Raw genomic sequence first — 25,744 nt, forward strand, 5'->3', positions numbered from 1 at the left:
TATAACACACTATCCTTCATATGGTGTGGATGGAGATTTACATTACAGTTGGTTATGCAGTCCAAGCAGACTTAAAACTTTGACAGATATCTTTTACCTGTTCAAACATAGAGCAGAAAACCATCTTTAGCTGACTTGTGCACACTGCACATTGTGTACTTGTGTTAATGCAGGTATGTGTGTTACCTTTAAAAGGACCAGACTGATATAGAAATGAATACTTTGCATCGGTATGGATTTTTATTGATACAAATTTAAGGTCAATTTTGTTATATGTATATTTCTACTCTTGTTTAGGTATTCTGTTTATACAGTTCATTTAGAAATGTAATATATAATTAAATAAAGATTATAGATAGTAACCTATAATAGTCTAAACTTTAACATTAGTTAGGTTTTCTAGATATACAGAGATAAATTTCAAATGGATAGGTATTCTTCAAAACCTTTCAAAGACCTACAGTATATGGCATTTAAAGTGACTTATTAGGGTTTTTTTTTATGACAATGAGACACAACTGCTGGCAATACCAGTTATTTCAAGAGGATGATGGGCATCAAAGAAGCTCCTTATGGAGTTTGCTTTAAATATGGCAAGACTAGCCATTTGGCAAGAAACTGCTCTTTCCTGGACTGTTTGACTGTTGGTGTATAAACTGGACATGCAGGACCCACAGGAAAGTGACTGCTGAATTTGCCAAAACAAAATGGGACGGTCCTTCAGTGTTCCTGCTTCTTGGAAGAGTCTGCCAGACATTCTGCAGGATACAGAGAAAAATGACTGACAAACTGCCAATATAGGCCGACAGTTTAAATTTCCTGCTTCACTGAGAAGTCTGCCAGACACTCTAGGCCTGTAGACTGAAGATGGATGCTCCAATGTTACAGAAAAATTTTGGGTGACTGTTCAGGCAGCGAGATGTTTCTGTCAGTTGTAAAGTTTATATATTATCCTTCTGAGGTCTTTGATGGAGTTGAAGACAGATAGTTACAGTTATGGTTTTCCTTTTCTTTTTCTTTCTTTCTTGTTTTTTTTTTTTTCTTGTTTTTCGAGACAAGGTTTCTCTGTATTGTTTTGGAGGCTGTCCTGGAACTCACTCTGTAGACCAGGTTGGCCTTGAACTTATAAAGATCTGCCTGCCTCTGTGTGCCACCAACGCCCAGCGGTTTTCCTTAATTATGATAAAAGATAAGTTACACATAAAACTTTAGACTCACAAAGATAGGATAGATAATAGAACATTTTCTATAAATTTTGCCAAATGTTAATGGACTAAATAAATATTGTTAACTATAGTTCTTGCTTGATAACTTTTTAAATATATAATTTACCATGTTAAAGTTAAAACCTTCCTTTTTATTTAGACAGAAATGATGGGAAGAATGATGAGAGATGTCCTTCTGTATGCTGTGAATATATGTTTCTCTTATTTGTTGATGAATAAATGCTAATTGGCCAGCAGCCAGGCAGGAAGTACAGTTGGGGCTGCCAGACTAGGAGAATTCTGGGAAGAGAAAAGGCAGGGAAGCAGTTGACAGAGAGAGATGCTATGTAGCTACCAGGAAGGTAGGATGTCTAGGCATTGTCCGGTAAACCAAGACCATGTGGAGATACATAGATTAATATAAATGTGTTAATAGTTAAGAGAGAACTAGCCAATAAGAAGCCCAAGCCATTGGCCAAACAGTTCATAATTAATATAAGTTTCTGTGGAACTAAACGGGGCTGCAAGACTAGGAGGGACAGAAACTTACATCTGTACCAGACACTAAGGGACAGAAACTTACATCTGTACCAGACACTAAGGGACAGAAACTTACATCTGTACCAGACACTAAGGGACAGAAACTTACATCTGTGCCAGACACTAAGGAAGACAAGTAGCCCAGGTGATCCAGCCTCTCAGAATGCCTCTGTTGCAGTTTCCTCAAAAACCTACATCCAGGACAACTTCAAAGCAGCTAGCTAAGGTGATCCGGCCTCACAGACTGCTCCAGTCAGGACTTCAGCTAAGTCCTGCACTTCTCCCTCACACACAGACTGGACAACAACTGATACAGCGAGCTCTCTCAGGACTTGATCGTTATCCCAATTTTCTCAGGGTCCCCTAAAGATACCGTCATCCCCAGATAGCAAGAAGTAATTTTAAGAACATAACACCCACTTTCCCTAGAGGTGGGGTGGGTGGATTTTGGTTGTTTGGTGGCTTATGAATGTTTGTCATTGTCTAAGGGAGTTTGTTGCAAGTTGTTATTGGTCATGGTCAGGGAGGAAACTAAACAAAGGAGGTTAGATTAAGGAATTTCTTTCTTTCCCTGAAGAGAGAGAGAGGATTTAGGAATGGCAGGATAAAAGGGTAGATTATTAAATCTACTTTTAAGCTAAAAATCAACTACTAGTCTCAAATATTTTACATTGCTATGGATTTTTGTATAGTGATACAAATTTAAGGTTATTTTTGCTACAACATACTGTAGGTATTACCCCCGTGCAACTCATTTAAAATTGTGAAGTTCTAGTTCTTAAAAGCTACCATTACAAACGGTTTGAGATATTTAGGATAACAAACTTGTAGTAAGGGTTTAGATGCAGGCAGAAATAAACTTTATTTAGCCTCCTGTATTTTAGATATATAGGTAGTCTTCAAACACTCCAGAGATCTATAGAATATGGCATTAAAATGTTTTAATAACATAAGGCTTTTCATGACAATGAGTTAGGTATGTTCCTGGCAGCACCAATCTTCTGAGAAGATGATGGGCATCAAAGAACCTCCATATGGAGTTTGCTTTCAATGTGGCAAAGCTAACCACTGGGCAAGAAACGGCCTTTGCTTCAACTGCTGGCGGTATGCTGTCCAAACTGGACAAGCAGGACTTACAGGAAAGCAACTGTTGAGCTTCACAAAGACAAAGTAGGCCAGTCCTTCAGTGTTCTTGCTTCACAGAAGAGTCTGTCCGATATTCTAGGCCTGTAGGCTGAAGGTGGATGCCCCAACGCTGCAGAGGAATCTTAGCAGACTGTCCAGGCAGTCTCCTATAGTTTAGGAAGTTGCTTGGTTTGCACTTTCTGCTTACTCGGGTAATATTTTATCCTTCTCAGGTCTCTGATGGGGTTGATGACTAGACAGTTAAAGTTTTACACTTATCCTTTTACCAAATTCAGAAAAAAACTTAAAAAAGAGTTTATAAGTTTATAAGGTTGAGAAACATAAAAGTTTAAGTTCTTTTTTCTTTCTTTCTTTTTTTTTTTTTGGTTTTTCGAGACAGAGTTTCTCTGTATTGTTTTGGAGGCTGTCCTGGAACTCACTCTGTAGACCAGGCTGTCCTGGAACTCACAGAGATCTGCCTGCCTCTGCCTCCCGAGTGCTTGGATTAAAGGCATGCGCCACCAACACCTGGCTAAAAGTTTAAGTTCTTTATCTAAAGAAATGTTTTAAAGTCTAAAAAAAGATACTTTTAGCTTGGTAATATAAGTTGTGATAGAAAGTAATTTAGGTACAAAACTTTGGACTCACTGAGATAGGATAGATAATAGAGTACTTTCTCCAAAGTTGCCAAATACAAATGGACTGGACATTGTGAATGTAATTCTTATGTGATAATTGTTCTTATTATATATAATGTGGGGCTGGAGAGATGGCTCAGAGGTTAAGAGCACTGACTGCTCTTCCAGAGGTCTTAAGTTCAATTCCCAGCAACCACATGGTGGCTGACAACCATCTACAATTCAATCTGGTGTATATGTAATAAATAAATAAATCTTTAAAAATTATATACAATGTTACTGTGCTAGAGTTAAAACTTTCCTTTTAATTTAGAGGAAAAGGGGGAAATTCTGTGGAATAAATAATCTTTTTGTACACTTTGAAGATGTGTCTTTTACCTCATCTGTCTAAGGCACCTTCTGATTGGTTTAAGAAAGAGCTGAACAGCCAATAGCTAGGTAGGAGAGGATAGGTGGTACTTACAGGGAGAGAGAGGAACTCAGGGGAAGAATCTGAGAGGTGGGGGTTCTCCACTGAGATGCAGAGGAAGTTGGATGTCAGTATGGAGGAGAGGTGACAAGCTAAGTGACAGAATGTAGATTAATATAAACAGGATAATTTAAGTTGTAAGAACTAGCTGGGAACAAGCCTAAGGTAAGACCAAGCTTTCATAATTAATGGTAAGTCTACGCGTCATTATTTGGGAGCTGGAGGTCCAAAGAAAGACCCGCTACAAAGGAAAGCACTTAACGGGGCTGGCTTACAATTTTAGCGGTTTGGCCCATTATCATCATGGCAGAGAGCATGGCGGCTTGCAGGCAAGTGCAGGAGCAGTAGCTGAGAGCTCCATTCTGATCCCTAGGCAGAGAGATACTCAGAGCTTGGCATGGGCTTTTTTTTTTTATCAATTAATTTATTTTTCAGTTTAAATTTAGATAAGAAACAAGGTTGCTTCACAAGTCAGTTCCAGGTCCCTCTCCCTTTCCCTCCCCTCCTCCCGTGCCCTCCCCCCAAACCCCCCCATTATCCCCTCATTTCCCCAGGGAGGGTGAGGCCCTCCATGGGGCTGTCCATAGTCTGTCATTTCATATAGGGCAGGGCCTAGACCCTTCCCCAAGAGTTCAGGGTGAGAGTGCACCTCACATTGTTCTATGGGAGTCCAAAGTCCGTGTGTATACTCGGGATGGGTACAGATGGCATGGGCTTTTGAAACCTCAAAAATCCCACCTCCAATGACACACTTCCTCCAACGAGGCCACGCCTCCTAATCCTTATCTTTCAAATGATGCCACTCCGTGGTGACTAAGCATTTAAATATATGAGCCTGTGTGTGTGTGGGGGGCAGGGGTTGGTCATTTTTATTCAAACCACTACCAGACCAAGCAGAATAAAACTGGCCCATATCCTAGACCAAATCAACAGAATGACGCAGTTGTGCAGGTGCCTGTGGAGTGAGCCACAGTCTCTGAGCCTTAATGCACCCCCCTCTGCCCTTCATCGAGACTGAATCCAAGAGAAGTTCCGAATGTGCTGTCCGGGCGGTGGTGGCACACGCCTTTAATCCCAGCCCTCGGGAGGCAGAGGCAGTGTGAGTTCCAGGCCGGGCTGGACTGAATGTGCTGTCTCTGCAGAGCTAGTTCCCTGGAACAACTGGAAAGGGCTTGTGTGTTAGTGGGCCTTGTATCGCCACAACAAAGACTCGAGATAGCGAACTCATAAAGAAGAGACGCTTACTTTGGCTCACAGGTTTGCGGTGCCAGTGTCTTAGGTTCTGATGTACTGGTTGTCTCTGTTGTTTTGTGACCTAGCACACCATGGTGATAGGAGATCTACCCATTCGCTTCACAACAGGGAAACAGAAGAGAGAGAAGGGGACAGGGTTTGTAAGAGTGTCCTCCAGGGGCCCAAGGACGTCCCACTAGACCCGCCTCTGAAAGTTTCCATCGCCTCAAATAGCACCAGTGCGGTGAATAGTGGCTCTACCCTGTTCCTTAGGGAATAATGTGTGTGTGGGGAGGTAGGGGGTCTGTTCCTGCTGGGTGAGGCAGGTTTTTGCTAATATACTCCATCTGAGGTTGAATGTGAGGATGTGCCAACTGCTGATAACAGAAGGTGGAGAGAGACCCCGGCTGAGAGGGACAAAGACCTCCTGCCCTTCTGCCCAGGCCTCAACACTTTCCTGGGCGAATGAACATGTCCAGTGATTTATCTTATGTGTGATGCCAGGCAGTCTGTTCAGAGGTGGATTATGCTATTTCAAAGGAAATATAATATCTCTTGTGCTGGTTAGGTTTTTTTTTTTTGTCACTTTGACACAAGCTCAGGCCATCTGGGAAGGCAGAACTTAAGATGAGAAAATGAGTCTATCAGATGGCTAGTAGGCAAGACTTTGGGGGAATTTCTTTTTCTTTCTTTCTTTCTTTCTTTCTTTCTTTTTTTTTTTTTTTTTTAGTTTGGTTTTTCAAGACAGAGCTTCTCTGTGTAGCCCTGGCTGTCTTGGAACTCACTCTGCAGACAGGGCTGGCCTCAAACTCAGAGACCCACCTATCTCTGCCTCATAAATGCTGGGATTAAAGGCGTGCTGTTGTGTGAAATTTTACTCTTTTGACTCTTTAGTCTTTTTGCTTTTTGAGAGTCTTTGGGGTGTCCACCACCCAGCTCCCAAGTAAATCGCACACGGAGGCTTATTCTTAGTTATGAGTGCCCAGCCTTGTTTCTAGCCAGGTTTCCTTATCTTAAATTAACCTCCGGTCTACCTTTTCCCTCTGGGCTTTTTTTTAATGTTTATTTTAACTCACATTATAGGATTTTGTGTTCATATCACATTGTGTGCCTGACAGAAGAGGATGTCAAAGCCGGCACTGGAGTTACAGATGGTTGCGAGGCATCATGTGGGTGCTGGAAGTTGAACTTGGGTTCTTTGCAAGGACAGCAGGTGCTCTTAAACCTGGAGCCATCTCTCCAGCCCCTCCCTCTGGGCTTCTATCTTTCTTTCTTCTGTGTATCTTACTTCTTGCTCCACGGCTAGCTGGGTGACTGGGTGGCTGGTCCCTGCCATCCTCCTCTCCTTGTTCTCTGGCTGCTCCCTCTCATCTTCCCTTCTATTTATCCTCTCTGCCAGCCCCGCCTATCCCTGATCCTGCCTTGTTATTGGCCATCCAGCTCTTTATTAGGACCATAAGGTGTTTTAGACAGGCAAAAGGAGAATCACAGCTTCACAGAGTTAGACAAATGCAGCATAACCAAAAGTCACCCAGCCTTAAAATGACTGTGTACCACAGTGTGTGCCACCACCTCCTGGCTAGAGGGAGTTTTCTTGATTAACAATTGATGCGGGAGGGATTGATGCGGGAGGGTCCCGTCCACTGTGATTGGTCCTGACTCTGGAAAGGTGGTTCTGGGGTGTATGAGAAAGATAGCCGAGCAAGCCAGTAAGCAGCATTGTTCCATGGCCTGTGCTTCAGTTCCTGTCTCTTGGTTCCTGCCTTGAGTTCCTGTCCTGACTTCCCTCCATGGCCTGTGCTTCAGTTCCTGTCTCTTGGTTCCTGCCTTGAGTTCCTGTCCTGACTTCCCTCCATGGCCTGTGCTTCAGTTCCTGTCTCTTGGTTCCTGCCTTGAGTTCCTGCCCTGACTTCCCTTCATGATGGGCAGTTGCTTTTGGCCTTGGTATTTTTCACAGTAATAGAAAGAAAACTAGGACATTTTTATACCTCCATATCTCCAAAGCAATAGTGTTGGTGTTGACTTTGTACAGTTACAGCAAGAGCCAGGTGAGTTACGATTGTGAAGCCCTTAGAATGTTACCCCACACATATGTAACTCATTGAGGATCATGATTTGAATTGGATGTATTAGTAAACAAAGGATTATTGACAAACTTCTTACAAAAAAAAAGAACAAAGCAAGTGTGAAACCCTTCACTTCTTCTTTATTGAAGTCATGAAAATCATGCAAATAGCAGAGCCAGACGGGAAGTGAGAAGTGAGAAATGCTGGCCTGGAACTTTCTCTATCACTAGGAAGTTGCCTTAGAGAGGGCTAGAGAATGCATTGTAGTGGATCAGCATGACTAGGTTGCTTTTTTAAGAATCATGAGTCTCTTTATTTTACTATCACTATTTTTTATTATTATTATTTTCATCCCGACCGCAGTTTCTTCCCTCTCCTCTCCTCCCAGTCCTTCCCCTTCATGTCCCTTCTGCCTCCCCATTCACTCCTCCTCTGTTTCCTTCCATAAATGGGCAAGCCCCCCATGGATAGTAACCAAACATGGTAGATTGTAGAGTGCTCTACTAGAATAGGTACATCACCTGTGAGTGACAAGGTACCACCACCTTCATCATACCCTTGCTTTAGTCATGCTGTCTCTCCACAGCAATAGAACAGTGACTAAGTGACTCTCAGCAGCCAGGGAAAGGAAGATTAAAGCCACCTGGAGATTAAGTCTTATCCCAGTTAGAATGGCTAGGATCAACAAAACAACTGACCACAAATCTTGATGAGGTTGTGGGGAGAGGGAAACCCTCATTCGTTGTTTTTGGAAACATAAATTGGTGCAGCTGCTCTGGAGAGCAGTGCGGGGAATTCTTAAAGCACTAAAAGTAAATTACTGTATGACTCACCTGTATCACTGCCTGGCGTATGTCTAAAAGGGATGACGCCCTAATCCATAGATACTTGCTTAGCACATAGGCACTCTATTCATAATAGCTGGGAAAAGGAAACAAGCTGTGTTCTTCAGCAGATGAATGGGTGATTAAAAATGAGGCACATGCACACAAGGGAATTCTATTCAGCTACAAAGAAAAACGAAATCATGAAATTTGCAGCTAAATGAACAAACCTAGGAAAGATTACATTGAGTTAGATAGCCCAGACTCAGAAAGACAAACCCTGCATGGTCTCATCTGTGATTCCTAGCTCCAAATCCTCAGGTATGGGTATACTACATGAAGTAACCCCAGAACCCAGGTAATTATAAGGGGACCATGGAATGGGGGGGTAACTTGAGAGGGGAAAGGCAGGACCCAGGGGATATTAAGTGGTAAATGGAAAAATGGGAAGGGCTTCAGCTGGGAATGGGAGGTCAATACCGAAGGAGGGATGAGGGATGAATGACATCTATCTATCTATCTATCTATCTATCTATCTATCTATCTATCTATCTATCATCTATGTATTATATAAATGCATACATACATGTATATGTGTACACATATATTCATATATATGTATGTATTTTACACACACACACATGATGGGGAGAGAATGAGAGAGCGAAAGCAAGCGAGAGAGGGAGAGAGAAAGAGAGAGAAAGAGAGAGAGAGAGAGAGAGAGAGAGAGAGAGAGAGAGAGAGAAGTTATGTCACTTGGGTTAACAATGCTCCTCACAAAAACCAAAGACTAACAAAACCCCTAGTATCAGACACAAGAAATCTCGTTTTGAATGGTGGTCATGGTAGTCCAGGTGACTCCCAAGACAACATAATTGTGTTTGGTTGCCTCTCAGAGGTTGAAGGTAAGTCCCTACTGCTGGAGACAGGACACACTTATGATACAGGACTCAGACTATCTGAGCTCGTAGTGCTCGATGGAACCTAGAGCCATGAGTATTCTAGACAAGTGCTGACTCCCAAGCCAAAGCCCACTCCTACTTTTAATTTTTAAAAGTTTTGTTTTATTTTTATGTGTGTGGGTGCTTTGTCTCTATATATGTTTGTGCAGTACAGAGACTGGAAGAGGGCATCAGATCCCCCAGAACTGGAGTTTCAGGTGTCATTAGCTACCACGTGGGTGCTGGGAATTGAACCCAAGTCCTCCTCAAGAGCAGCCAGGGTTCTTATTTGCTGAGCCATGTCTCTAGCCCCACCACTACCATTCTTTTATAAAACGACAGGCTGTTTAAAAAGGCAGGTGGGCACTCGGGAGGCAGAGGCAGGTGGATCTCTGTGAGTTCGAGGCCAGCCTGGTCTACAGAGCAAGTTCCAGGACAGGCTCTAAACCAATACAGAGAAACCCTGTCTCGAAAAACCAAAAACAAAACAAAAGGCAGGTGGGATGGGGCATGGTCAGACGCAGCACTGGCAGGGCTAATCCAGGAAGACGACTGCATCAGGAGTCCAAGCCTCCTTGGTAAGTTCTCATACAGCAGCCAGCCTTGGCATCTGTGCTCCTTCTTCCCATCGCATGCGGTTTCTGTCTCTTTCCTGTTCTTTGGACCCGTTCTAGAGCCTGAGGCTGAGGGACTGGGTTTAGGGCCGGCAGGATAAATCTGGGAGCCTGGGAGCTCCGTGGAGAGAAGTCTGCTGTTCCAGATTACGTGTGGAAATAAGGTCTCCTGTTTTATAAAATTTCCAGCACTTTGAGAGTTAGTGAGGCCCTGCCATCTGAGCAAACAAGGAAAGCATGGATAGATTATGTAAGTCAGGAACATGCAAGGGAGTTCAGGGCAGGAGCAGTGAGAAGAAACCAAGAACTGGCCTGCTGGAGAGGCCAGAAGCTCAGGGTGGGGGAGCATAACCCCCCGGGGTTTCCAGAAAGGAGCCCAGAGGGCTGGACCTGTGGGAGCCATTCACCTGACTTACATTCATGACCTAAGATCTAGACCTGGGAGCTGGGGGCGTGGGGAGTGGGGGACAGTGGGAGGGAGGGATAGGGAGTAAGTTAGTGGTGCCTGCCTGGAGGTTCTCAGAGGCTAAACCAAGAAATGCAGGGTCTTATCCTCGCAGGGTTGCCCGGGAAACTTCTGTTAGTAAGGAATCCTGTTTCTCATAGTCTGACCTGTGGTTTCCATGGTTCCCATCTACAAATGCCCCACAAATTGATTTCTAGAGGGCGGGTCTGCAGGGTGGGGCATCCTCTCCCTTGTCTGGCTCATAACTCAGCTGCTTCTCTGCTCACTGCTGGGTGACGTGGGGAGGGGGAAGGTGTGGATCTCAGGCCTGGGTTTCCCCGGGAGGTGACAGGAGGTGACGGGAGGTGAGGCAGAGGTTTGGTCTCTGCAATTGGGGCTGATTGTGAAACACTAAAGGTGACGCCTCACTCCCTCCACCCAGTTAGGGAGGAGTTCAGAAACAGAGAACTCCCAGCAATGAAAAGTCAGAGCAGGTTTTGAGCTCTGGTCACTTAGAGCTGTTCTCCAAGCCTGTGGTAGGGGTGGGGTTGTGAGATGGGGGTGGGGATGGGTGGGTGATGGGTCTATAAATGTGTAGCTCGGAGACAGGTTGTTTAGAGCCAAAAAGAAAGGGAAACAATAGCAGTAGGTGGCTGGCTTGGTTTTGTCTTTTTCTTTAGAGGCAAGCTTTCCTTGCTCTCCTGGGCTTGCCTGGAACTCACTGTGTGCTCCATGCTCGTCTTGAGTGTCCTCTTTCTGCCTCAGCCACTGGAGAGCTTGGGTCGCAGGTGCATGAATGTAGAGGGGATGGGGGATGGAGGATGGGGAGACTGGCTTTTGGGAACAGAAGCAGCAGAAGGGAAAAGAGAGGCAGAGATGGGAGGGTGACAGAGATGGGCAGACACATGCACACACACACACACACACACACACACACAGAGAGAGAGGGAGAGAGGGATGGGCAGGGCCCTTTTAAAAGGGAACAAGGCTGCGATCTTAGTGGCTGCAGCTGAGGATGTATCCTGTCAGAACCCCAAGGACAGGCCAGTGCAGATGCCTGAATACTAACACTTTTTATTTCTATGTTTTCATTTGTTTTGTGCAGAGCATGGTGAAGATGCCAAGCCAAGGCATATCAATCCATTCTAAAATCAGTAAACTAAGCCTTTTTTGAGGAAGGCGAGATAGGGTCTCATTATGTTGCCTTGACTGGCTTGGCACCTGCTGCGTAGGCCAGGCTGGCCTTGAACTCATAGAGATCTGCCTGCCTCTGCCTCCTGAGTTCTGAGATTAAAGGCCTATATCACCATACCCAGCACAATACAAAGATTTGTCCTCAAGTTACTTAAGGTAATCAAGACGTCAGCTACATAGTGAGCTCTCTCTCAAAAAGAAAAACAAACGAACAAGGCTGGACATTGGTGTCGAAGAGTTCCAGGTCTGTCAAGCCTGCATACATATGTAGACCCTATCTCGAAAAACAAAACAAAACAGCCAAACATAAGGGCAGAGTCTGAACATTCCCGTTTCTGACTCATTGCTCATTCTGTGACCCAGCCTGACCTCTCACTTTCAGACCTTTGGCCTCAGACTCCTAAGTAGCAGAGATTACAGGCCTGTACTTCCAGGTTTGGTTTACACCAGTGTTCCTCAAACGTGGGCATCCTTGTCATTTTAATGACTGTCATATATACACAAATCACCAACATTCAAAAGCTTATAGCACATGGTGGTACACGCCAATAATCCTAGTCCTTGAGGAAGATCCCTATGGATCCCGGGAGAGTCTGATCTACACAGAAACCTCCCAGTTAGCCAGGGCTACACACATTCTGTCTCTAAAACAAAACAAGACAACAAACCCCCAAACAAAAGTAAAAAAATGACAAAAAGTGCCTAATAAATGAATGAAAAAGGCTTAACACCATCAGTTACTAGTGAAAGAAAAACTGAAACATGAGGTGTCACTTCGCACCTCCTAAGATAACAATTAAATAACAGTGGCGCCCGCCTGTGAGAATGGAGGGAAATTAGGATGCTCATTCATGAGCTTTGCATAGCGGCAGGATAGCAACCACTGAGGTTATCACCAATTGAGAACTTTCCTCATGCATTGACCCGTGGGGATGGTGGGGACATAAAATGATTTAGCTTCTACAGAGAGCTACTTAGTGGCTCCTCAAAGGGTTAAATGCCAACTGACTTTATAATCCCGAAGTTCCACCTGTTGCATAGCTGAAGACACATGTATGCAGAACTGTGTACGGGGGGCACATGCTTGTAATCCCGGCCTTCAGGAGTGGAGGCAGAAAGAACAGAAATGCTAGGTCATTCTTGGCTTAGTAGTGAGCTGGAGACTAGCCTTGACTACCCAAGACCCTGTCTGAACAGTTAGTCTGATTCTATTTATATAAAATGTTCAGAATAGGCTAGCTGTAGAGACGAGATAGATTAGCCGTTTTCAGGGAATGTGGAGGGGAAGGATAGAGCTGTAGACAAGGTTGGGGTTTCCTTTGGGGTGATAGCAATGTTTTGGAATGAGATAGTAGTGGCGGTGGCGACTTGTGGGATGATCTTCTTGTGAAGATGTGTATCTGCTAAGGCACCTTCTCACTGGTTTAATAAATAGCCGAATGACTAATAGCTAGGCAGGAGAGGATATGTGGGACTTTTGGGTAGAGATAGAAACTCGGGGAAGAAGAGAGGTGGGAGTTGCCAGTGAGATTTGGAGTAAGTAGGACATATGGTACTGAGGAGAGGTAATAAGCCATGTGGCAGAACATAGATTAATATAAATATAAATTAATAACTTAATTTAAGTTATAAGAGCTAGTTGGGAATAAGCTTAAGCTAAGGCCAAGCTATCATAATTAATAAGAGGTCTCCATGTCGTTATTTGGGAGCTGGTGGTCCAAAGGAAGACCTGCTACAACATTCAGTACAGTGGGTATGCCCAAAGCTACTAGATTGGCTTGGAACGACAAGTTTACACTGTGTGAATCATAGCTCAGTAAAAATGTCAAAGCATAACAAACAAAACGCATGGAAGCACTTTACCCTCTAGGACAAGCGACTTGATGGGCAGAGGGCGGAAGCAGCTTCCTGTTTGTGTTCCCCTGTCTTCGTGAACACACTGAAAAGAATGTTTCCTTAGTGACTGCTGTGAATCACGGGGAGTTTTCTTTTATTTCCTTCAACACTTCACTGGCCTCAGGAGCCATGATGGTGGCTGTTGGTGGTCTTCAGTGAATTAAATAGAGTTCACACTGGCATTCCAGTGATCGTGAGAAGAATAACAGCTAGCACTTGCTGAATTTTAAAATATTTTATTTGGGGCTGGGGGCTGGCTCAGGGGTTTGGAGCTCTTGCTGTTCTTGCAAGAGCTGGGTTCAATGCCCAGCCCCCGCATGGCAGCTCCCAACCATCTGTAACTACAGTTCTGGGGATCCAACTCTTTCTGTGGGGGCAGGCATTCATACACATATGCAGGCAAAATATTCATACCTATAAGATAAATTAATCTCAATTTTTAAAAAATGCAGGGCAGCGATGGGCACACTTTTAATTCCAACATTCAGGAGGCAGAGGCCGCTGGATCTTTGTGAGTTTGAGGCCAGCTTGGTCTACAGAGTGAGTTCCAGGGCAGCCAAGGCTACACAGTGAAACCCTGTCTTGAAAAAAAAAACAAACGAAAATTTTATTGTATGTATATGAGTTTCGTATGGCTGCTGTCTGTGGGGACCATAAGAGGCGTCAAATCCTCTGGAGCTAGAATTAGAGATGGCTGTGAGTCTCTGCATGAGCCTGGCAACTGGGCTCACACGTGCTCTTAACTGCCAGGCCATCTCTCCAGCCTTTAGGGAGTAATTGTATATACTACACAATCCTAAGTATGCTGTTTCTTCCCTGCACCCGCTCAGGGCTGGAGATGAGCTCCAGGCCCCGCCACACACAAGCTAGCTAAGTGCTCTACCACTGAGGTACCGCTCTAGCCCTATGTGTCTTCATGCATTCACCAGCCTTTACAAATGCATGCAGCAGACGTTGTTCCTGTATTAACGTCCTGTGCTTTGGAAGGGAACATCCAGAAGCACAGAGAGGTATTTCAGTTTTCTTGTCTTAATGTCCCCAAGGCCAGAGTTCCATCCGTATGAGCTCCAGGCTACCATTTCATGCACCTGTATCTAAATGAACTTAGAAAGAACAACATACTGCTGTCTTATGGTAGGGGCGGGGTTCGAGACTCCTTTGTCTGTGGAGTGCTTTGCCCATGTCTACACCCTTCCTTCCCATAGCTACTTTGAGATCTGTACACCAGGAATTTTAGTTGGCCACAGAGAACTATCTGATGGAGCTACGGTACTTGCTATATTGTAACATCCACAGTCATTTGGAAAAACTACTTTCATGTTGCTATCCTTGGCTGGCCTGGAACTCCCTATATAGACCAGGCTAGTCTTGAGCTACAGAGATCATGCCTGCCTGTTTGCCTTTTATGTATTTATTTTTAGACAGGTCTTACTATGTAGCTCTGGCTGTTCTAGAACAACTCACTATGTAGGCCAGGCTGGCCTAGAACTCACAGAGAGTCACCTGCCTCTGCCTCTTGAATGATGAAATTAAAGGCGTGTGACACCATGCCTGGCCCTTCCTAAATATCTCGGCTGTAGCTGTTTGTCTGTCTGCCTTCTCTGTCACCCATTGACATTTTCCTGCAGGAGTGAAGTCTATGATTTCAGGGTGTAATGAATGACAAACAGTGACTGTAGAGAACACTGTTTAAAAAGATTTACTGTTAGTTATCTGTGTCTCTCTGGGTGTGGATGCTTGGAGTCTGTAGGATACCCTGGAGCTGGCATCACAGGCAGTATCGAGCTGCTGCTGCTGGATGTGGGCACAGGGGTCGCCAAGAGTGCCAAGGGTCCCAGCGGAGTTAAGAACTGAGCTGGTCCTCTAGAAGAGCAGGGACTGCTCTTAGCAGCTCTTTCCAGCCACAGAAAGCACAGTGCGGAGCATGTGTGAAACCATGCATAGAGCAGCAAGACGAACCAAGGGATCCAGGTAGTCCTGGACGCCCATGTGCAGCAAGCATGCTGGACAAGACCTCTACCCTTGGGCTGCATTCTCAGCTCTTATTTTCCACTTTTTATCCTCATTAAATTACCCAGGCTGTCCTTGAACTCATCTGTAGTCCAGATGAACCTTGAACTTATGACCTTCCTATCTCAACTTCTCTGGTAGCAAAGATTGTAATAATAATTAGGATATCATATTTATTGAGATGGGACTGTATCTCAGTGGTAAAGCGTGTATTTAGCACATGTGAGACCCTGGGTTTAATTCCTAAAGACAGAGAGGGCATAATGGTATAGTTCTGTGACAATTAACCAATGTCACATTCCAAACCTGTGGTCATCGAAGGGGCAGAATTGACACATGTAACCTCTCCGAGAGACATTAGGCTCTAAGAGATGGCTATAGAGAACGTGATGGAGGAACAGCTGGGATAACAGTCCCATTTGAAGAGCTGAGGGAACAGTCGGGATTTAGAAGTATTTCATACCACCAGGCATACCTGTGCCGTTACTGTAGTCTACCAGGAGGGGGCATCATGGACCTAGAGATTCTGGCCTTGAACCTCCTGGGTGGAGCCGGTCTTGGGCTCCAGGCTCTTCACAAGCTGGCCTCTTATTCTGTATGCTTGCCTGAATTTACCATCCTCCCAGGGATTACAGGCAAGGGTCACTGCGTCATGCTTGCTGTTGTCACTATTTGTTTTTTGTTGTTGTTTCTGAGACAGGGTTTCTTTGTATAGCCCCGGCTGTCATGAAACTTGCTCTGTAGACCAGGCTGGCCTCAAACTCACAGAGATCTGCCTGCCTCTACCTCCTGAGTGCTGGGATTAGAGGCGTGTGCCACCACTGCCTGACTGTGCCACTACCTGGCCAGGCCTGGTTTTATAGTTTTAATCAAAAGGATTTGTGATATCACCCTCCCCATAAAGTCAAGAACTTTCTGAGGTCCAGCGCAGAAGGCCCTGATTATCTACTAACTATCAAACATTATACGTGTAACTTAACTGTAATTCTCAAAGGGGGACAAACAGGAAGATCCTGAAGTTTAGCGAGGATAAAGGTACCTTGTCTTGAGGAGTCACAGGCCTGGAAGAGTTGCAGATAGGATTTAATAGTCCAGGAGTGTCTGCTATGTCCCGTCGTGCAGACTTTGGTATCTGGAGGAGTGGTGCTCCTGAGGCCCTGTCCAGGAGGCAAGTAACTCGGAAAGAGGACATGATTGGGAGCAGCGGGTACCCGTTGGGGATCACACTGAGAAGGCCCTGTGTGACAAAGTAGCTGGCCTGCTCAGAATGAAGCATGGAGTCCCGGAGGCTCAGCTGGCAGAGAGATTGCTTGCCATGCTCTGGGTTCAATATTCAGCTCAGCGTTAAACCGCTCGTGGTGGTGCAGGTCTGTAATCAGCAGACTGGGAGCACCTGAAGCTCAAAGTCATCCTTGGCTACATGGTGAGTTTGAGGCCAGCCTGGGCTACAGGAGACCCTGTCAGGGGAGGCGGTGGGAGAGGAGGGAGAGGGAGTAGAGGAGGAAGAGAGGGAGAGAGAGAGGGGAAAGAAGGAGAGTCCAAAGAGAAGAGGGAGGGAGAGACAGACAGACGGGGGGGAGACAGACAGACAGCAGAGAGAGAGAGAGAGAGAGAGAGAGAGAGAGAGAGAGAGAGAGAGAGAGAGAGAGAGAATCTTGCTACTTGGGTGTCCTATGATGAAGAGGTCAGGGAACTGAGGCCAGCAGGGATTCCTGGGCCAATTGAGGAACTCAGATATTATTCTGAGCAAAATGGAAACTATTGTAATCATTAAGCAGAGGAAGGAAATACACACTAACTTGTCTTTCTTACTAATTGTGGTCACAAAAACTCAACATAAAACTTAACCAGTCTTGGAGTGTGCCGGGGTGTGTTGGTACACCTCTTGAGTTCCAGCGTTGGAGACAGAGGCTGGTAGATCTCTGTGAGTTTGTGACCAGTCTGGCTCACATAGAAAGTTCCAAGTCAGCCAGGGCTGCATAGTGAGACCTTGCCTAAAAACAAACAGGACAGCTTCACTATGTGTGTACAATGTGTGCATGCTGGTGGAGGGCAGAGGTCAGCCTCAGTGGCCATTCCTCAGGAGATGTTGTCCACCTTGCTTTTTGAGACAGGATCTCTTACCAACCGGGATCTCCTCAGCAAGACTAGGATAGAAAGGCCCAGAGAAGCCATGATACTAGTTTTTATTGTGTGCATCCTGGGATGGAACTCAGGTTCCCATGCTTTCATGGCAAGTGCCTTACTGACTGAGTGGTGACCCCTCCCCCAGGCACAGCTTCAGTGTAACTGTTCCTTGTTGTTATTGCCAATTTCCACAACTGTAAACAATGCACTACCACCATATTTATACCAGTACCCTCTCTTGTCCCTGGCCACTCCTGCCAATCTCTTTCTTCCAAACTAGTCACCCTCCTACTCTCACATCCTCCCTGCCTCCCTCCTGCCTCCCTCCTTTTGCCCTCCCTTTCCCTACATTTTCTGTTTTCTGCAGGCCTCCTGCAGGTGGCCACAGCTGCTCCTGTTCATGGCTGCATCCGCTGTGTCATACCCAGACAACTGTACTCACTTCTCTTCATTCCCACCCCTCTTTGGCTCCCAGAATTCTTGCATCCTTTCTCCATGATGTTCCCTGGGACGTAGGAAGGGTGACACACATGTCCTGGGACAGATGTTCCCTGGGATATAGGAAGGGTGACACACATATCCTGTTTTGGCATCTGACCAGTTATGAGAACTTTGACCCTTGCTCACAGCTGAGAGAGGCTTTTTGGACAAAGCCGAGAGCTGCATTAGTCTTTGGTAGAGGCATAAATATTTAGAAGGCAGTTTTACTACATGTCCACTTAGCATAGGACCCACAGGGCCATGCTTTTGACCATGAAAACCAGGTATGTAGTCCCTCCCATGGATCAAACCTCAAATTTAATCAGAAATTGGTTTGTAACTGTGCTGGCTGACACAAGTTAGAGTCATCAGAGAGGAAGGAGCCTCAGCTGAGGAAATGCCTCCGTGAGATCCAGCTGTAAGGCATTTTTTCGTTTAGTGATCAATGGGGCAGGGCCCAGCCCATAGTGGGTGGTGCCATCCCTGGGTTGCTGGTCCTGGGTTCTATAAGAAGATGGGCTGAAGGCTGGGTGGTGGTGGTGGCAAGTGCCTGCCTTTAATCTCAGCACTTGGGAGGCAGAGGCAGGCGGATCTCTGTGAGTTTGAGACCAGCCTGGTCTATAAGAGCTAGTTCCAGGACAGCCTCCAAAGCCGCAGAGAAAACCTGTCTTGAAAAACAAACAAGCAAACAAACAAACAAAAAAAGAAGGTGGACTGGGCAAACCGTGGGGAACAACTAGTTAGCAGCTCCCCTCCATGGTCTTGGCACCGGCTCCTGCTTCTGAGATTCTGCCTGTGTGAGTTCCTGTCCTGACTTCCTTCAGTGATGAACGGCGATGCTGAGGTATAACCCAAATAAGCCCTTCCCTCCCTGACTTACTCTTTGGTCACGGTGTTTTGTTGCAACAATAGAAAAGCCCTAGCTATGACAGTAACCTCCAGATAATCTTGCCACTATGACAAAGCGGGCATGCCTTACCAGGAAGTTCAGTATTGTTGTTTGTGGGGTCCACAGTGGGGTTCCATCATTCGTAGCTTTCTCCCTGCTGCCCACCCAGCACCATCTGGCACTGTGAATGCCGGGTGGCAGAAAGGAAGCTTCTGATTCCATCCCAGTCTGATTCCCATATCCTATATGAAAAGTGTGGGTTGTTTCCGCAATAGGGTCTTACTGTCTAGTTCTGGTACCCGAGGGCTGTGGCAGTAGCCTACATTATATGGGGGCTCCCAGTGAAGTCTGCTGGGAAGAGGGTCTGGTGCCCTCTGGACTGGGCAAAATGAGGCTGCGGAAGGGTGAGGTGTGTGTGGGGCGGGAGGCTGCAGGGGAAGGAACTGCAGGGGGGAGAGTCTGCCTGCAAGGGAGCTGGGTACAATGAGACTAGCCACCCATTCTCTCTCTGTCACGCCTTCCTGTTTGGTGCACTAACAAAATAAACTCTCCTTAAGATGCATTTTCAGATTTTGTTTTGGCAAGGAGAATAGTGAGTGACCAGAACACTGCCTACAGTGAAGGCTACCAAAATGTCAGAGAACTCTTCACAGAAACAAACAAAAAATCCCCAAAGTCATATGGAATTATGAAAGACCTCAAATAGTCAAGTGTGTGTGTGTGTGTGTGTGTGTGTGTGTGTGTGTGTGTGTGTGTGCACGAGCACTCTCATGCTTGTGTAAGCGAAACTGGAAACATCTTTAAAATCATATGACAGAGGTGGAGTGGGTACTGTTCTTAGGGCACCAAGGGACACAATGGGAGAAAGGACAGGACCTTTGAGTAAATAAATGGTGCTGAGATTTCCATCCATACAGGAATGAAACTGACTCTGACATCACACGCAGGTCAGCTCAAAGTGGACGCATGAAGAACCAGCCTGCCTCCACGTTACGTTTAAAAGCCATCTTATAGCAAAGGCAAATTAGATTCATTCCTGTTTATGACTAAGCCTCTGTTTCTCAAGACTTGGGCTATGTTCCACCTGTAACCTTATCTACAAATAGCTCTGTAGTGCCTCTTCCAGGAATGGCAACCATGTCTTTGTTTAAAAATGTTAACAACCATCTTGCAACCCTACGTTTGTTTCAAAAGGGTTGTTATCCTGTTGTTATCAACTACCTGTTGTTATGACTACCATATTATGTAAGACTCCTTGTTGTTAAGACCACCTTGCGGTCATATCTTTGTTTTAGGAGGTAGTTATGACTAACTTGTATGCTTATTTTCTGCTCCTATAACCCTGCCTATTTTGCCCACTAATCCCCCCATTTGCAAACCCCAGAACTATAAAAGCCTTTTCTTCCTCACAACCAACGCTGAGCTCTTGAATCCTGCCTCAGGGGGAGGCAGCTCATGTACATGAATAAAAAACCTTGCTTTAAGGCTAGAGAGATGGCTCAGGGGTTAATAGCACTGACTGCTCTTCCAAAGGACCTGGGCTCAATTCCCAGCAACCACATGGTAGCCAAAAACTGTCTAAACTCTAATATCTGACATCCTCACACAGACACACATGCAGGCTTGGCAAAAACTACTGACATTGGCCCTGGCAATGAATTTTTGATGTGATACCAAATAAAATAACAACAAAAACCCAGATAATTATCTGTGAGGGTGTGGAGTAAAGGGAATTATCATATAGAGTTGACAGGCACAAAGGTTTCTAAGGAAATCATCAGAACCTTCCAGACATCATCCCAGAGGAAATTCAGTTAGCACCACACACTCCAGGGTCCAGTGCAGTCCTGCTCTCAGCGGCCAAGCCATGGAAACCACAGGTGTGGCTGATGGGGGGACATGATAAAGAAACTCGTACAAGCATACAGTGGAGTATCATTCAGCCCCAAAGAAGAGAGAGATCTGCCACGTGCCAAGTGAAGGAAGGCAGATAGAAGGAAAAGCATTGTACGGTCTCGTGTGACCTAAAATCATATTCAAATATGTAAGTGGAGGACAGACATCGGTTACTGGGGGCAGTGGGGAAACTGGGCTGTGTGTGGGGTTTGTGATAGATGAGCAGATTTTAGATGCTTTCACCACAAAAGTGGGTAACTATGAGACGTGTTGGGCCTGTGAATTTTTTCCACTTAGTGACTTCTCCACTGCATGGACCCTAAGTCTGTCACTCTGTTCCGTATCCTTAGACTTTCAGTGTGCACCATGCAATTTTTTTGTTTTGTTTTTGAGATAAGTTTCACACTGGCTACGCTGACCCTTGATTTCATTATGTAACTAGGACTGACCTTGGTTTCCTGATCCTCTACTTCCCAAGTGCTATGTCTACAGTCATGAGGCACTTGGTAGACAGTTTTTTTTTTCCAAGACAGTTTCCCTATGTAGTCCTGGCTGTCCTGGAACTCACACTGTAGACCAGGAACTCACCTATAGTCCTGGAACTCACAGAGATCCACCTGCTTCTGCCTCCAAAGTGCTTGAATGAAAGGCATGTGCTACCATCACTCAGTATTTTTTTCCCTTTTCAAGACAGGTTTCTTTGCATTGTCTTTGCTGTCCTGGAACTCACTATGTTCCTATGTAGACCAGGCTGGCCTTGAACTCATGGAAGTCCACCTGCCTCTGCCCTCCTGAGTGCTGGGATTAAAACTGTGCCCCCCCATCCCCATGCCTGGGAACAATTCTCTTTTAAAATAGTAATTGGTTGCCTGATTTAGTAGCAAACATCTTTAGTCCCAGAAACTTGGGAGGCAGAGGCAGGCAGATCCCTGAGTTTGAGAATAGTCCAGTCTACACAGTGAGTTCTAGGCCAGCCATGCCTATGGAGAGAGATCCTGTCTCAGAAAAGAAATTGGGCTGAGGATGGGGGGCACACACCTCTAATTCTGGCACTTGGAAGGCTGAGGCAGAGGATGGTGAGTTTTGAGAATGACCTGGGCTCCATAGTGAGTTCTAGGTCAGCCAGTGCTATGTCATGGGACCATTACTAAAAACGAAAAACCAGGGAAGGCTCGGGGCAAGTCCAGTCAGTAGAGTGTTTGCTTTGTGTACACAAGGACCTGTGTTTGATCCCCAGCACTTGGAGAGTTTGTAATCTGAGGTAGAGACAGGAGGATCCTCATGGCCAGCCAGTCCAGCCTAATTGGTGTGCTCTGGACCAATGAAATAACTTGTGTCAAAGGATGTGTCACATACATACGGCAACATACACGCAAACACATAAAAGCATGTTGGGGGACCTGGGGGAGTTCAGTGGAGGACACAAACTAGAAATCAAGAGTACACACACACACACACACACACACATACACACACACACACACACACGCACACACACACACACACACACGAAAAACAGACAACAGTCTGAAACACATGCCAACAGGTTGTTGGTGTTGAAGGGAAAGCTTGTGGGACAGGAACTGAGGATGCTGTCAGCAGGGTGGGAGCAGCTATGGGCCAAGAGAAAGGATGGGAGCCAGGCACCTGTGGACCAGTAGACTGGCAAGGACAGATCCAGTGTAGCGTGGGATGGGGAGGAAGCGGGCTGGGCTGTGGGTGGATGACTTTTCATAAGTCCAGAGAATTCTTATCACATGGCTCTAGGTTCCCAAGAAAGGGGGAGCGTTTGGTGGGTGGCATTCGGGAGGGCAGGGACTGAGAAGATTCCAGGCTGCAGGAGACTGTGTGTGGTAACCAAGGCGGGGAGCAGCGAGAGAATGCACTCACAAACCTCCCGGATGATTTTGTTTTGCTAAGTGGACATGCTATCAAGCTGCCTTCTAAACAGCTTATGCTGTTAGTCCCACCGGTGGAGAATAAGACCACTACCACAGCTTAATGTCAAATTTGAAGCAAGCTTTAATTAAATACTGGGCAGGTTGATGGATTCTCTGGCCTGGTCAGGTCCATCTCTGGTTTCCCAGAAAATCTCCCCCCCCGCACAGTTTGCAGGCGTTTAAAAAGGCAAGATACATAATTACCACATTTCTTATGTGGGCCAATTAAGGGCAAGCATAGCATGCACCCTGCCATACCTCCAGCCTTCATCCAGTCAGAGGCAAGTGTACACCCTGATGTATTTCCTGCCTGAATACCTCCTGCCCACATGTGCAGTGCAGATGGGTCAAACAAACTTGTTTAGGGGAGTGGAAACATGAGGCTTGTTATCTCCATAAATGATAGGAACTGTCTGTCTTTGGGCAAGGGGCTTGCAGATCACTGTGAGGATTCAGGCATCATGCTGACCTGCCCCTGTCACCTGGCAGAATGCACTGGTCAGCTCAGGGTTCTATGACTACTGTCTGCCCATAGATGCAAAGGACCAGGACCCCTGTCCACTTATGCTGTCTTTCCCCGCGGCTCCCCTGGGGCAGACCCGACTTTTCCTGTTTCCCTCTTCTCTTCTGTCCTCTCTCTGTCTCTGTGTCTCTTTACCTCTTTTCTCTTTCTTTTCTAATAGAACTTCTCACTTAAGCTCTGTCTGTTTGTCCCTCCTCCTTGGTCAACCTCACCCGCCATGGAATCTGCCAAGGTTCACCACGCGCTTTATCATAACGATCACGGGCATTTTTGTTTCATGGACCTATTAGGCACAATAATTAAAACTTACAATGTAACTTTGGCTGTCACATCGCACATCAACTTGTGCTGCTCCAGCCTCTGCCAGAGGAGTGTCGTTATGTAGTGCGCATGAGTTAATGGAAAAACTCATGACTGGTCCAAGTTCAGAGAACACATGGCATCCAGTGTTCGGTGCACAAGACCCACACAGGCCTCCGTTTGTTCTTCCGCCTCTGCTTCTGGTGATGAGGTGAGCATCCTTGAGCCCTCAAGTGCCAATCCAAAGTATATGGACCGTTCATTCATGGACCAGGTCTGCAAGATTTCCTGCTGTTAGGGCACCCAGTTACTGGACCTTTGTAGATTGCCAGTCAATTTGTGACCCTCCCCTAGTAAGTATGGGTTGATTATACCCCAAATACGCCTACGGAAGCTTTGAGAGCAGTAGGATTCTGTTTTGAGTCCCTAGTGAGCACCATCTGTCAGGGGTGCATGCCTGTGATTTACAGTTTGGGTATATGCTTCCGAGCAAGTTAGGAACTTTTTATTTATTTATTTTTCTTAGCTTAAAACTCATTATGTAGCCGAGATGGCTTTCAACTTCTGATCCTCTACCCCCCCCTCACCCAAGGATTCTTTGCAGGGGAGAGGGGAATGGGGGAGGGTGGGGGAGGGTGGCTCCTTCCTCTGTAGCTGTGCTGACCTCTAGTGGCCTTTCAGAGAAGGCAAGCATCACAGATTTCCCTGCCAAGGGGGAAAGTGCTCCCTCCCCACAACCACTGCTTCTGTGGTTTGAGCTCTGTGACTCACAACCATTGAAATTTGCTGGTGTTGATATAGAGATAGCCTTTTCCTGTTTGCTTTGAAGGCAGTCTCCTCTGGGTTTCACTCACGTGACTGACTCCCTTTTTTTTCTGGTAAACTAGCTATTCCTTTTTCTTGAAACTTAAACTCTTCCCTTATTGTCTTCTCAAGGACCCAGGTTTTACTTATTTTTCACTTTTTGTGGTCTTGACAGCCTTTGAGTAATGCAGGCAAGGCACCACTGACACCTTCTGGATCCTCTTGCCTCATAGAGCCCCAAGAATGGGGGCTCACCTCAGGTCTGAAATGCATCTCAGTCCCTCCCTCCCTCCCTCCCTCCCTCCCTCCTCCTCCCTCCCTCCCTCCCTCCCTCCCTCCCCCCTCTCTCTCTGTGAAGCTGATAGCTCAATAATCCAGGCTCTTGACTGTGGAGCCCAGTCTGGTTTAGAGTTAGCAATCCTGTCTCTGGCTAGTCTGAGGTGCTGGGATTATAGATTTCCTCACTACATCTAACCCCCACCTTCCTGAAGGCTGCTTAGGGCAGTCTGGTCTCCTTGTATGTACCAAGAGCACAAATCTATCCCTGAGTCTCAAAACACTCACCCTTCAGGGCATGGGGAATACAGAGTGTGGGAAACCAGAAACTACTCACCAACTTCTTACTTCCTAGAAGCAGGGCTGGGTGGGGTGGGGTGGGGGGAGAGTGGGAATGGGAGGTATGGGTGGAGGGGAGGGTGGGGGTGGGGGAGAAGTGAGGGAGGAGGGGGCATTTAGGTTTGTTTTGGATGCCACTGCTACCAGTAGGGTAGGTTAGTGACTCATAGTTGTTGGAGCCCGCAGGTAGGGTTGAGTGAGTCACTTTATTGCTCAGGGGTGGGGAGGGAGAGGCAGGATGGAATGGAGGGAATCACCAAATTGGAGAGAGGTGAGGGTTGGTATCTAAGAATCGGGAGTCCTTGAGAAAATGATCTGCTTTTCCTGTGAGCTGAGCTGTCAGTGGAACTTAATTCCACACTCCAAATTATTGTGGAATTAGGTGAAAGTGTTGTTTAAATAATTGAGTGCACTATAAAAGGTGGTGGTGCCATTACTTAAGTCTTCATTTACTTCGAAGACAGGCGGGGTGATAGGACCCACCTCCTTCAGTGGTTAAGGGCATTAAACAACGTGTAAAATGCTCTGCACAGGGTATTGGGTAAATGTTGGCCACGTCCATCTGGGGGCAGGAGTCCTCTGGTTCATCTCCAGCGACTGCTTTGCTGTCTCAGGACTGTATCTCAGGAGAAACGGGTCCCTTGTTCCAGACTGAGGGTTGGCAATGAGGGTGCATTGGTAGGAGCCAGGCAAGCAATAACCCTGTGCCGGGATTGTGAACCTGCTGGCTACTCATATTTAGTGTCGTGCCCCCACGGGGAAGAAGGAGAAGAAAACCAACTGCTAAGGGACTGTTCGTGTTTGCCTCCTTCCTTGCACCTTACATTCATCTGGAAAAAAAAAAAAAAAAAAAAGATCGCGCTTGGGTTGTGCTTTCTAATGTGGCCTCCAGGGGGCGCGAGCCCCTCCAGGATAGAGCCGTTCTGTGTGGCCAGGGAGGCCGGGGCGGTTGCGGTGGCTCTGGGAGACA

This window comes from Mesocricetus auratus, unplaced genomic scaffold (assembly GCF_017639785.1).
Source record: "Mesocricetus auratus isolate SY011 unplaced genomic scaffold, BCM_Maur_2.0 Super-Scaffold_100676, whole genome shotgun sequence".
Lineage (NCBI taxonomy): Eukaryota > Metazoa > Chordata > Mammalia > Rodentia > Cricetidae > Mesocricetus > Mesocricetus auratus.